The 12,843-nt window shown below is 37.6% G+C and overlaps 1 non-coding gene across 1 annotated transcript; it reads left to right on the forward strand.

Annotated features, from left to right (window-relative positions):
• Positions 1-2,433: 2,433 nt before the first annotated feature.
• Positions 2,434-2,505, forward strand: TRNAQ-UUG (transfer RNA glutamine (anticodon UUG)). Its single transcript has one exon. It is a non-coding gene; the product is annotated as a tRNA-Gln (tRNA).
• The last annotated feature ends 10,338 nt before the right edge of the window (positions 2,506-12,843 follow it).

Genomic DNA, 12,843 nt, shown 5'->3' on the forward strand with positions numbered 1-12,843 from the left:
CTCCAATTCCATATTCAAGACATGTCTCGTTAGTTCAGATCCCCATAAATCTGTTGGAGTTGGACCTGATCCCATCAAGTGCACTCGATCACGCCTTTCTAGTTCACCGATGACTTAAGAAAAAATATCATCTTGGGCGATAGTACTTCTTCTCTCTAAAAATCCATCATTATTTTGTTGAGAGGATGCAAGCTCATTAACTTTGACTACAATATATTAATTAAACTATTTATTTTATAAAATTATATGCAATGTTAAAAAACACCAGAAATAAAAAAAATCCAAGTATATACCATAATCTCTATAGATGCATCATCGATAGGTCTGCCATCCTCACAATTATGCGTTTTTTTTAAAGAGTAGCCCTATCTAATACTTCTCTAAACCTCTTCTTCCTATTTTCATATATACAACATTAATACCTTCTGGATAGCAAATTAATTTTGATGGTTAGCCGGAAAATATAAAATTGAAATTTAACTCTTTGCGAATCAGTGCTAAACTTTTTGTTCCTGTACAAGGGTCAGATCAGTAAAAGGGTCATCCAAAAATATTCAAGATTTTTTGAGCATGCTGAAGAAGCAGAGGAAGAAGAGGTAACCTATGACTTTAAACCTATTGACTATTATTTTTGCTGGCCATTTGATTTCTTGTACTATTTTCATTGAAAATGCGTATGAAGCTTCCTTTTGTGATTTCTAATCGTTTGTACATGTAGAGATATTGTTGATTGGGTTCGTAAGGTTGTTGTAATCAGAGTACACTACAGAGATAAATTGGACTAAAGCTTATGGAGTTCCTAAGGCTGTTGCTTGGGTCAATGATGAACTTAGGAAAGGAACTGTGCTATAACCGGAGTTTGTTGGATTTATTTGTTGGGTTTTATCTAAGGAAAATCAGCATTGTTGATTAGTGTAAATGAAGGCTTCGAATCTATTGCTATGCAATTGGTGATCAGACATTAGAGGTAATCATACTTATTGGAATGGAATCTGATACAAAGTTTCCCATTTCCATTAAGACAATTATTTAATCATGTGAATACATAGACAAATACTCAATCATATCTGGTTGATGCAAAGACCTGTTGAATTTCGGTTTCTTTTCTCCCCCCATTACTGATAGCAAAGACTACTGAATAGATTGGATCAATAGAATAGCATGAGTCACATTCATCGATGAATACCCTTGATCTGAACTTTAATGCATGTTTTAGCCTTAAACACTGAGACCACTTTAATGCATGTTAGTCAAGGGATTTGAAATTTTCTTAATAAATTAATATACTTCGATTTTTTTTGGGTAGAATTTAATAAATTAATAAGTTCTGCTGACTTTTACTTAGTTGTATTTTCACAAGTTGCAACTTGGGATCTGCTTCAGCTAAAGCCCCCTCTAGCCTGTTCACCATATTTCACTATCAAATCTTGTAAATTTTCTATGAAATTCATGAATAGTTTGGCCAGTTCCAAACTGTAAGAACTGGAGTACCAAGAGCCATACCATCTACCTGTAAGAACTGGAGACCAACATTCTTAATGACTTGTCAGGATGAGGCTGACCCAAATGGGTTGGTTTAACAATCCAGGCTTAGTTGGTCTATGTTTAATTGTTAGTTTGGGTTTGCTATAGAGAAACTTAGTTGGTCTATAGTAGGCAAAGATACAGCTCTGGTTGCACTCAAGCCCTCTTGCTTGTTTGCTTGTCAACTAGTAATTGGGAAAATAGTGCATAAATGCATTTCTTTTTAGTGTGGTGAAGATAGGTATACATTTTTTTGTGCGTGTAAACTTGTTCATCCAAAAGGTATCCATTCATTGAAAGATAAAGATCCACTGAGATCAGTTCTGACTTTTGCTTAGTTGATGGCGCCGGTGAGTAAACTATTGGACGGCATCTGAGAAGAAGACGATGCTCAATTGCCTTCCTCGATAAAAGTTTTTCAGTTTCCTTTTTCAGTAGAGTCGTACTTATTTAGTGAGACCCCGCGTCCCAAAAATTAAGAGCACATTTCTCATCCCATCTCACCATTTCGCCCAAAAAAATGTGGGGAAATAAAAATTTTTTAAAAATATTCATATTTTCCCATTTCATTTGCACAAACCAAAAATACTGTAAAAGTAATAAAACTATGATACTAAAGCTACTAATCAATAATGTGTACACCTCAAAATCATATTTTAGAGTCAGATTTGGCCATTGTTTCTTGTTTGGCTTCTTTTGCATCAAGGGAGACAAGTTGTCAACAAGCTACCCGTGCATACAAATATTATAAATGCTATTTTTGTTGGTCTCCATTTTTTTCTTTACATGTCGTATCTTTGTAGATTTCATTCTTTACATCTGGACTAAATTAGTTGAATTAATTTTTCAGGTAAAATGGTTATTGGTTCAAATCTTATTTTTGTCATTTCGAACACCCAATTAAGAAATGGTTCTATGGTGTAGTGGTTAGCACTCTGGACTTTGAATCCAGCGACCTGGGTTCGACTCCCGGTAGGACCTTAAAAATTCATTTTTTGATAATCAAAAGAAGAAATATGACAAATAGCCTGGTCTACATGGAACTAGAAGGCTGAAACCATAAACTTTTATCTTTTACTTGATTAAAAGTTTCAGTCGGTTTGGTTTTTCATTTAAAACTTTGGTTTTAAAATTTTCTATTTATTTTTATTTTACCTGTGTTTGGTTGCAGTATAAATAAATTTGCACTGATGCAAAACTTTGGTAATGCAAATGATTTTGGTGCAAATTTTGAATTATTTTTGCTTCAAATTTTAACTTACTTTATTTATTTGATTGCAGTATAAATGAAGGAAAATAAGACTTGAAAGAGAAAAAAGTAAAACTTAAAATAAAATTAAATCAAAATCCGCATTCTTTTCATTTGTACTCCCATGCATTTGTATTAGTACAAGTAAGATTGCACTACAACCAAACACAACCTTTGGTCTAATTTTTAACCAAATAAATCAATGGCTCACCCATAATGTAAATAGACAGGATCGAGCTGGGGTTCTTGGGAGTCCGAATTCAGTGGACCCTTGTGTTCACGAGGCAACTCCAGATCTCGTACCCACAATGCACCACTCCTGTGAATTGGGAACATCTCCCCTGCATAATACTATGTAAAGAATAAAATATTACATGGGCAGAATTCTCGTGGGCAGGAGATTCGGGCTCTCATGGGGAGGTATGCACATCCCCCCTTCGAGTCACCTGTATTCTATTAGGTAAAGTAACGTTAAATGCAATTCGTCTGTCTTGTCAGACCGGTTCAGCTGGGCGGGAAAAAAACAAAACCAATCGAATCTCCTCTATTCCCCTTCGTTTGAACTCCCTCTCTCCCCCATTTTCACCCAATAACACAAGGTCACCGGTGGCATCCTCATTGATTCACCGACCTCCAGCAGTGAAACATCCTCCGGTCGACCTGGAACCCTGTGTTTAATCTCAAATGTTATCTTCTTCCTCTCTACAGCTAATCGGTGGCATTCTCACTGTTTCACCGACCTCCGACGGCTTGCATTCAATGGGTGACAAGAAAATAACCTCCGATAAGCTTCTTCTCCTTCTCCAATTGACCTGTAACCATGTTATTTTCTTCTTCTCTACAAGTCACCAACGGCGTCCACACTGTTTCCGTGACCTGGAACCATGGTTTTTTGTTTATTTTCTTTTGCATCAATGGAAAGAATTGATTGTCAATAACAAGCCACTTGTGCATACAAATATATTATAGATGCTACATTTATCCGTCTCCATTTTCTGCTTCATATGTCGTATCTTTCTAGGTCTCATTCCTTACATCTGGATCAAGTTGTTGGAATTAATTTTTCGGATAAAATGCTTATTGGTTCAAATCTCACCTTCACCATGGGCATTTTGAACTTCCCAATTAAACAATGGTTCTATGGTGTAGTGCAGTGGTTAGCACTCTGGACTTTGAATCCAGCGACCTGGGTGGGTTTGACTCCCGGTAGGACCTTAAAATTCATTCTTTTGAATGTCAAAAGAAAAAACACGACGAATCACCTGATCTGGGTGTTACTTGAACCCATAACTTTTTATCTTGATGAAAGTATTCAAGTTTCAGTTAATTTGTGTTTTCATTCAAAACTTCGATTTTAAAATTTTGGATTTATCGGGTCCCATTTTTTATTACCAAAAAACTATATATATTGCTCACCCTAAGTTAGATAATATGAATAGACTGTTGTGGAGAAACTATTAAAGAATATAATCATTGAGCAGTGGAATGCATCAATGTCCAGGTTAAAGTTCAATTCTAAAATTGTTTCCAACAATGAATGAAATGAATCAATAAAATGAAGAAACCCATTTCTGATTTTCATACAGAATGAGAAATGGCAACTCCCAAAACAAGTCCTTCTCCCAGCAAGTCTCCATGCCCGTATGAAGTCGACCTTAACACTAACCTCCTCCATTGGATCCTAAACAACTAGCTCGATCAAGAGGTTTGACCCAATACACAAGAATTAATTGAGAACTCTTAGCATCGGATCAATGACCTTGCTGCACTGTTGTCTAGTATCCAAGGAATCTGGCCACCAAGCCGAGCAAACACATTGCACAAGCTATCAGAACAAGTAGTAGAACCGATACCCTAACTGCCCAACCACTCAATACGACTACAACAACAATCAAGCAGAATGCATGGCTGCCCAACAATAACCATGACAGCCGAGCATGGACTTTTCAAATGCACTAGTCACACTAATAGGCCAAGACTTGGTCACTGGTATAAGCACAACATACCTAGAAAGGCTAGTTCAGCTGATGAATTGAGCAACTTGAATAGAAAGGACCTCGCACAAGTCAACTCAACAGACCAATATAGTCGTACCAAAGAGTTGGGTCATCTCGTCCATCAACTTGAATTGACTCATAAAGGGCCCAAATGGGCCACTTCAACAAGTCTGCTCAATCAGGTCAACTTGGCCTTCGACCATGCATAGTTGTAACGACCTCGAATAGACCACAACAATTATCATATAATCATAACAATAAAGAAACTAAGAAAACAACTATACATGTGGGATTTGTCATCATAAGAGCTCAATTCAAGACAAAAACTTCCATTACTTTATAAATAATGACCTTAGACTCTGAGGCCTACAGAGTATAAACAGGGGAAAAAGAAAACAACAAAATTTTAGTACGTAGAATGTAGGCCCACTACAAGCACAAGAAAAAATGAGGAATCATGTTGAATTAGGGGCACGTCACCAGTCCTCAGTGTTGTTCCATCCTCAACAGCGAGAAACTCCACAAGGGTGGCCACTATGTCTGGAAAACTTGAGACCGAGGTCCAGGTAACACTCAATACCTTCAATGTACACATCAACAATCTGTCCACGAAAGTCATCACCCCATACTCGTTCAAGGCATCGTAATGGTCCTTTGACTCCTTATATGTAGTTGTAGCACGAAGACGTTCCTTAGCCAATTGGGCTTCGAGCTCGACAACTTTTTTCTTGGCCTCCCAAGCTTTCTCCTCTACCACCCAAGCCCTCTTTGCAGCCGCCTTCACCTCATACTTTCAGCTTTTCAATCTTGGTTATATAGGCCTCCTCCTCCTTTAGAATCTTGCAGAACTACATCAACATATGGGCATGGTAGTCACCAACAACGTTCACAATGAAGATACACTACAAGAGAAGATCACTTAGGACAAAAAGGAAAAACAAACCAAACAATGTGAGTGAAAAGAAAATGTTGAAATAACCTAGTTTTATTTTAAGTTTAGTGTCACGAGGGCCCCTTTGTAAATTTCTCCTTTATTTTTTATGTATGGTCGCCCTAGTATATATACCAAAATAAACTAGCACCGCCAGTCGACTTTTGCCTCTTTCAATTTTGCCTCTCTTTTCTCTTTTCTCCCTTCTCCCTTCTCCCTTCTCCTTCTTCTCTTCTCTCTATTCTAGAATCACACCATCTTAGCACCAAGAAAACATGGTGTCAGAGCGACAGATCCAATCTTAGGACCAGAGCAGAGCTTCTTTCCTTTTCTATCTATTGGTGGTCGAACCAAAGAACAATACCTCTGGTGGATGTGTGAGGAAGCTCACTACAAGACTATTCCTTTTTTCTTGGTCATGAGCCAAGAAACTATCAAAAAGGAAAAAATCAAATGTTGTGAGTTTTTTTTTTTTTAGTTTTTTCTTCCTCAATTTGTAGGTCGAACTAATCATTTTTTGTACCCAGATGTATGGGTAATGTGGGTCTAATGACCTGTGGTTGGTGTTAGAGTATTTTCTCTCATCGTATGTGTGAGAGTATTTGCCCAGAAAGGTGTTATTACTTCAAGGTTACAGATCTGTAACTGTTGTGATAGTAGATTATTTTCTTCTTCTACTCATATAGAATCTAAGTTACTGTGTGAAAGTTGTTTTGTTGTTGGAGAGAATGGTGAGATCATTTTTTTTTCTTGATACTCCTTACACATCTGAAGTGGTGTATGATCAGTAATGGTGTGTGATCAGTTTAAAAGGGTTCAATAGGGTCGAAATCTTAGAACAATAATGGTGTGGGACTAGCTATGACTTCCTTGAGTGAGAACAAGTTTTCTATTTTTTTTTTTTTGTGTGTGTGTTTGTGTCTAGAAGTGTAGCTGAACTAGAAACTTGATCAGATTGCTGCAACCTATTTTTGACTGTACAATGGGTCTAAATTGAATTAAAAAAACTTGTTCTCTAGCTGGTTTGTGACTCATCAGATTTAGCTTCTATGTCTTTAAAAGATTCTGGTATGTCTGGTGTAAACTCTAGTTAGAGTGGGATGAGCGGAGGTTTTGACATGAGTTTTCCCATGGCTGTGATTCCCTTTGATGACCTTAATTACCTAGAATGGTTAAAGGGAATCAAACTTTACATAACTACAAGGGGAAAAGCAGGATATATCAATGGAAAAATTAGGGAACCCCAGTCTAGTGGTGTGGAACATGATAGGTGGGACCAGGAAAACAACATGGTGATGTCATGGCTGCTATTGTCTATGCTACCACAAGTGAGAAAGACATTCATGTGAGTAGAAACAGTTGAGATATGGGAGCAGGCATAGTCTACATACTCCGAACAATGGCATTATGCTAAAATATATCAGTTGTAGGCTACATCTTCAACTTGTAAACAGGGGGAGAGGAGTCTCTCCGCCTACTATTTAGACCTGACTTCTATTTGGAAAGAACTCGATCACTATCAGAATATAGACTGAAAGTGTGATGTAGATGCCAAAGCATACAAGTCTCTAGTTTCACAACAAAGAGTGTTTGCCTTTCTCCTAGGGTTGAATCCTATATATGAATCTATCAGGGTTCAGATATTGGGGGGTAAAGACCTCTCATCCATACAAGAAGTATATTCTCTAGTGTAGTCAGAAGAGAGTAGACAGAATGTGATGAATAATCCTGAGGGATCCTTCAAGAAGAGTGACTTCCAAAAGAAAGGCAATGACAAAGATAAGTTATGGTGTACACATTGTTATAAGTCTAGGCATACTTGGGAGACGTGTTGGGAGCTTCACGGAAAGACAAAGTGGGCTCAGAAAATGAGTTAAAAGCCAAATCAGAATAAGAAGCAAAGGCAACAAGGTCAGAGAGAGTTTAATGCAACAAATTTAGCTTTTCAAGAGCCTCGATCATTTACCACCACTATGAGTTCTTCTTGGACTGATCCGAGGGAAGATATCATTAATTCTTTCCGTAACCATTTAGAGTTGTATGGGAGGGCAATCTGCTAGATGGATTCTGCTTCTCCACCCTCGACTTCCTTTGCATCTACATCAGGTAATGATAATTTTGCCATAGCTTTCCATGTGTCCTCACATCCCTCATACTCCCCTTGGATAATAGACTCTGGAGCCTCGAACCATATGACGGGTAAGTCTAATTGTTTTCAATCTTATCATATATTCTCTGGTCAGAACAAGGTGAGACTTTCTTATGGTTCTTTCTCCACCATAGCTAGTCAAGGAACCATCTCCCTTCCTCTTGGACTCACCCTCTCTGATGTTCTACATGTTCCTAAATTGCCCATAAATTTGTTCTCTGTTAGTAGTATAACAAATTTGTTGAACTGTTCAGTAACATTTTTTCCTTCCTCTTGTATGATACAGGATTTCGCCTCGGGGAAGACGATTGGTAGAGGTTGTATGGTAGATAGTCTTTACATGCTGGAGAATAAAGCTTGTCTTGCGGCTATTGAGTCTAAGAGTCTAACTAATAAGAGTCAAGTCCTTTTTATGGCACAGTCGTTTGGGTCATTTATCTTTTGAGTCATTGAAAGTTTTGTTACCGTATTTATTTAAATCAGTGTCAATGTAGGATTTCACATGTCGAACTTGTTAGTTAAGCGAACATTGTAGAAATCACTTTACTTCAAGAAATAATAAATTTGATTTTCCTTTCCATATTGTGTATTCTAATGTCTGGGGCCTTGTTACTTTGGCAACCGAGTCTGGCTATAGATATTTCATTACACTTATTGATGATTACTCCTTATATACATGGGTGTACCCTATGCGGTCCAGAAATGAAGTATCAAAAATCATTAAAGATTTCTAATGCCTGATATTCACTCAGTTTCAAATGGAAATCCAAACTTTCCAATCAGACAACGCCAAAGAATATTTCTATAGTGATCTCACGGAGTTCTTTGCCTCCATACACCGTAGATCTTGCACTAGAACCCCCTAGCAAAATGGTGTTGTTGAAAGGACGAATCATCATCTCCTTGAAGTTGCTCATAGGTTACTTATACACATGAATGTTCCTAAACGTTTTTGGTTGGATGTTGTGTTGTATTCTTCCTATCTCATCAACCGTATGCCATCTCACTTGTTAAGGTACAAGGCCCCCCATCAGTTTCTTTTTCCCAAGGCTCCACTCTTCTCTACTCCTATTCGTGTGTTTGGTTGTTATTGTTTTGTCCAGGACCTTTCTCCTACTCATGGAAAACATGATCCTCATACCATTTTTTTGTGTCATCTTGGGTTATCCTTCTTCCCAAAAGGGCTATCGATGCTTTGACCCCATTTCCAAGAAGTACTATGTCTCTATGGACATGTCCTTCTTTTAAAGTGATCCTTTTTTCCCAGTTTCTCCTCAAGGAGAGAGTAAGGTGGAGGAGAAATCAGTTCAGGTTCAGGTTCTTCCTCCTTTGCTTGACCCTCCTCCATTTCGTGTTTTTCATCGTCGCAAGAGTCAACTAAATTCGAGAGTTGTGGAGCAATTTGAAACCATACCGCCAACATCATTAGATTCACCAGGGATAGGTCATATCCAACCAGGTTAAGGTTCTTCCTCCTACTGATGTTCCTGACCCTCTTGCCATAGAAATTTCATATGATGATGACCTTGACATTCCTATTGCAAAAAGGAAGGGAGTTAGGTCTTGTACCACCAAGTATCCTATTACCCATTTTGTTACCTATGAGAACATCTCACCCTCCTTTCGTGCTTTTATTTCTTCCATTTACAGTGTCCCTATCCCAAAATATGTGGCTGAAGCTCTCTTAGTACCTGAATGGACAGATGCAATGAAAGAAGGGATAAATGCCCTATATAAAAATGGTACATGGGAATTAGTAAATCTTCTTGAGGCTAAGGAACCAATAGGGTGTAAGTGGGTGTTCATAGTGAAACACAAAGCTACGATAGAAAAGTACAAAGCTAGGTTGGTGGGAAAAGGTTTACCCAGGTATATGGTGTAGATTATGCAGAGACCTTTGCCCCAATAGCCAAGATGAACTCCATTAGAGTTCTTTTCTCCCTTTCGACAAATCTTGATTGGGATCTTCATTAGTTAGACATTAAAAATGCCCTTCTGAATGGAGACTTTGAGAAAGAGGTATACATGACTCAACCTCTTGGCTTTAGTGCCCTAGGCAAAGAGCGGAAAGTGTGCAGACTAAAGAAGTCACCAAAAGCCTGGTTCAGCAAGTTTCATCTAGCTATACAGCAAATTGGCTACAAACAATATCAGACTAGCCATACTCTATTTGTGAAAAAGAGGGGAAGTAAAGATTGCAGCCTTGATAATGTATGTTGATGATATAGTGATCACAAGGGATTAGAAGAATGAAATTCAGAGACTAAAATATTTCTTAGCCACTAAATTTAAGGTGAAGGATCCAAGTCCCCTTCGATATTTCCTTGGAATTGAAGTGGCTCACTCTCAAAAGGGTATCTTCATTTCTCAAAGGAAATACATCCAAGATCTGTTACAAGATACAGGAAAACTAGGGGTTAAGACAGCCGACTCTTCCATTGATCCAAATCATAGACTGGGTGACTGTTGTGGTAAAGTTGTCAAAGATGTAAAACAATTCCAGAGACTTGTGGAAAGTCTCCTGTATTTATTCATGACCAAGCCAAACATTGGTTATGCAATAGGTGCTCTTAATTAGTTCATGCATGCTCTTAAGACCACACACTCAGAGGCAATAGAAAGAATACTCAGATACCTAAAGAGGTTTCCTGGAGCTAGTTTGTTATACGAAAAGAATGGTCATTTGAAGATTGAAGTATATACAAATGTTGATTGGGTTGGATCAGATGACACAAAGTCTACTAGTGGGTATTGTTCCTTTATGGGAGGAAACCAAGTCACATGGAGAAGCAAGAAACAAAATGTGGTGGTCAAGTCTAGTGCTGAAGCTGAATATAGAGCAATGTCCCATGGGGTGGCTGAAGGCATGTGGATAAAGAATCTATTGAGCGAACTGGGATTTCCTGTTGATGGTCCTATGTCCTTGTATTGTGATAACAAGGCTGCCATCAATATTGCAACCAACCCATTTCTTCATGGTAGAACTAAGCATATAGAGGTTGACAAACACTTCATTAGAGAGAAAATTGTTAATAGAGAACTGTGCACCTTATATGTGAGTTCCAAAGACCAACTGGCAGACATATTTACAAAAGGCTTACATCACTCGCAACACAATGATTTATGTGACAAGTTGGGCATGATTGATATTTATGTCCTAACTTGATGGGGAGTGTTGAAATAACTTAATTTTATTTTAAGTTTAGTGTCGCAAGGACACTTTTGTAACTTTCTCCTTTTTTTTTTATGTATGATCGCCCTAGTATATATACCAAAATAAAATGGCGCCACCAGTCGAGTTTTGCCTCTTTCAATTTTGTCTCTCTTCTCTCTTTTCTCTCTTCTCCCTTCTCCTCCTTTTCTCTTTGTTCTGGAATCACACCATCTCAGCACCAAGAAAACAAAAAACATATTGACTTCAATTTCCTTTATGTAGGCTTAACATTGAAGAACCTCAGTAGAGTAAGATATGGCCTCCTCCAAATCCATAAGAAGGTAGATCCCTCGGGCCACTTGACTATTCCTCATAGAGTCAATGTCAATGACAAGGACAGGCCACTCTAACATAAACAACCTCCTTTCCAGCACCCGAGGAGCCACCTCAAAGGCCTCCATCCTGACTTAGTCATCATTTGGAATCTCAATGTGTTCCTAAGTGACCACCACCTACTTCGTTTCATCTCAATGTGCCTCATCTTCCTTGAACAAACCACAACGATCAACCATATATGCATCAAGTAAGAACAAACATTAGTACGAGTACAAGTTTGGTCAGTTCAAGGTACATTCCTACCTAAGGTTGCCTAACTCAACCCAGTCTGGCCTTAAATAAAAACTCCTTGATGTTAACCTCAACACTAATCAAACTATTGAATACCCTATTTCTGTTATAGGAGAAGAAGAAAAGAAAAAGGTGGAAGAACAAGAACAAGAACAAGCACAAGAAAGTGGCCTTTTAGGATCATTTAATTAGACCTTGAAATAATTTATTTAATTAACATAACATAGCCCATTTTCAAGCTTTAGTGTCGAAAGTGGCCTTTCTCAAACTTTAGTAGTGTCACATAACATTTTCTAACCGATTCATCAGTGTCATTTCAAACATCATCTAATTTTGTCTAAAAATGGCCTTACCATCAAAATTTAGGGTTGAAAATGGCCTTTTTTTATTCTTAGGGCCAAATTTGTTTTTTTTTTTTTTTTTTTTTGCAAAGTTCAAGGGTTGTTAGAGGCAAAAATCCTTTCATATATACAAGGACCAATCCCAAGATGATGGAATATTTCAAGAAGGCGATGATGGAAGAATATCATGAAGTATTTTCTTGAAATGCAAGTGAAACAAAGTGAAGATAAAATTTTTATTTCTCAAGAGAAGTATGCAAATGATTTGCTAAAGGTTCAGGCTGGTGATTGGATCTAGAACCCACATCTAATTTGCAATTATTTCATGTTAGTAGAATTACTTGAACAAGCATCAAAACTTTTAATTATTTGATTAAAACAAGTAGAAAATAAAATACCAATTATCCTTTAAATAAATTCACATGCCTTCTAACAATGTGCAGGTCAGGGAGGGTTGGATTTAGATTAACATTGTACCCTACCCATACCGTATGACTTGTAAAATCCCAAAACCTGTACCCACACCAAAATCTATTTTTCAAGCAAAAGAACCCACCCCATTGACAGGAATATGATGCTAAAACTGTCTGTCTCCTTCAGTAAAATTATGATGCTAAAACTATTAGTCAATTTACAGGAATATGGTTTGATTGATAGCAGGGCAGAATATTTAATCAGAATCGAGACATCAGGCAGTGTTTTTACTTTTATATTTGGTTTGTTTTGCATCAATGGAGTGTCACGAGCCTGCACTTGGGATGGAGAGGAATACTTTTTCTTTCCTATTTTGACAGAGAATTGAGACACATTGGGTTAATTCGAGGAAACCCAGACCACCACTAACTTTTGTATTAAGAAATAAAAATCTGAT

This window comes from Nelumbo lutea, chromosome 8 (genome assembly GCF_056320005.1).
Source record: "Nelumbo lutea isolate HS-2025 chromosome 8, American lotus-T2T, whole genome shotgun sequence".
Taxonomy (NCBI): Eukaryota; Viridiplantae; Streptophyta; class Magnoliopsida; order Proteales; family Nelumbonaceae; genus Nelumbo; species Nelumbo lutea.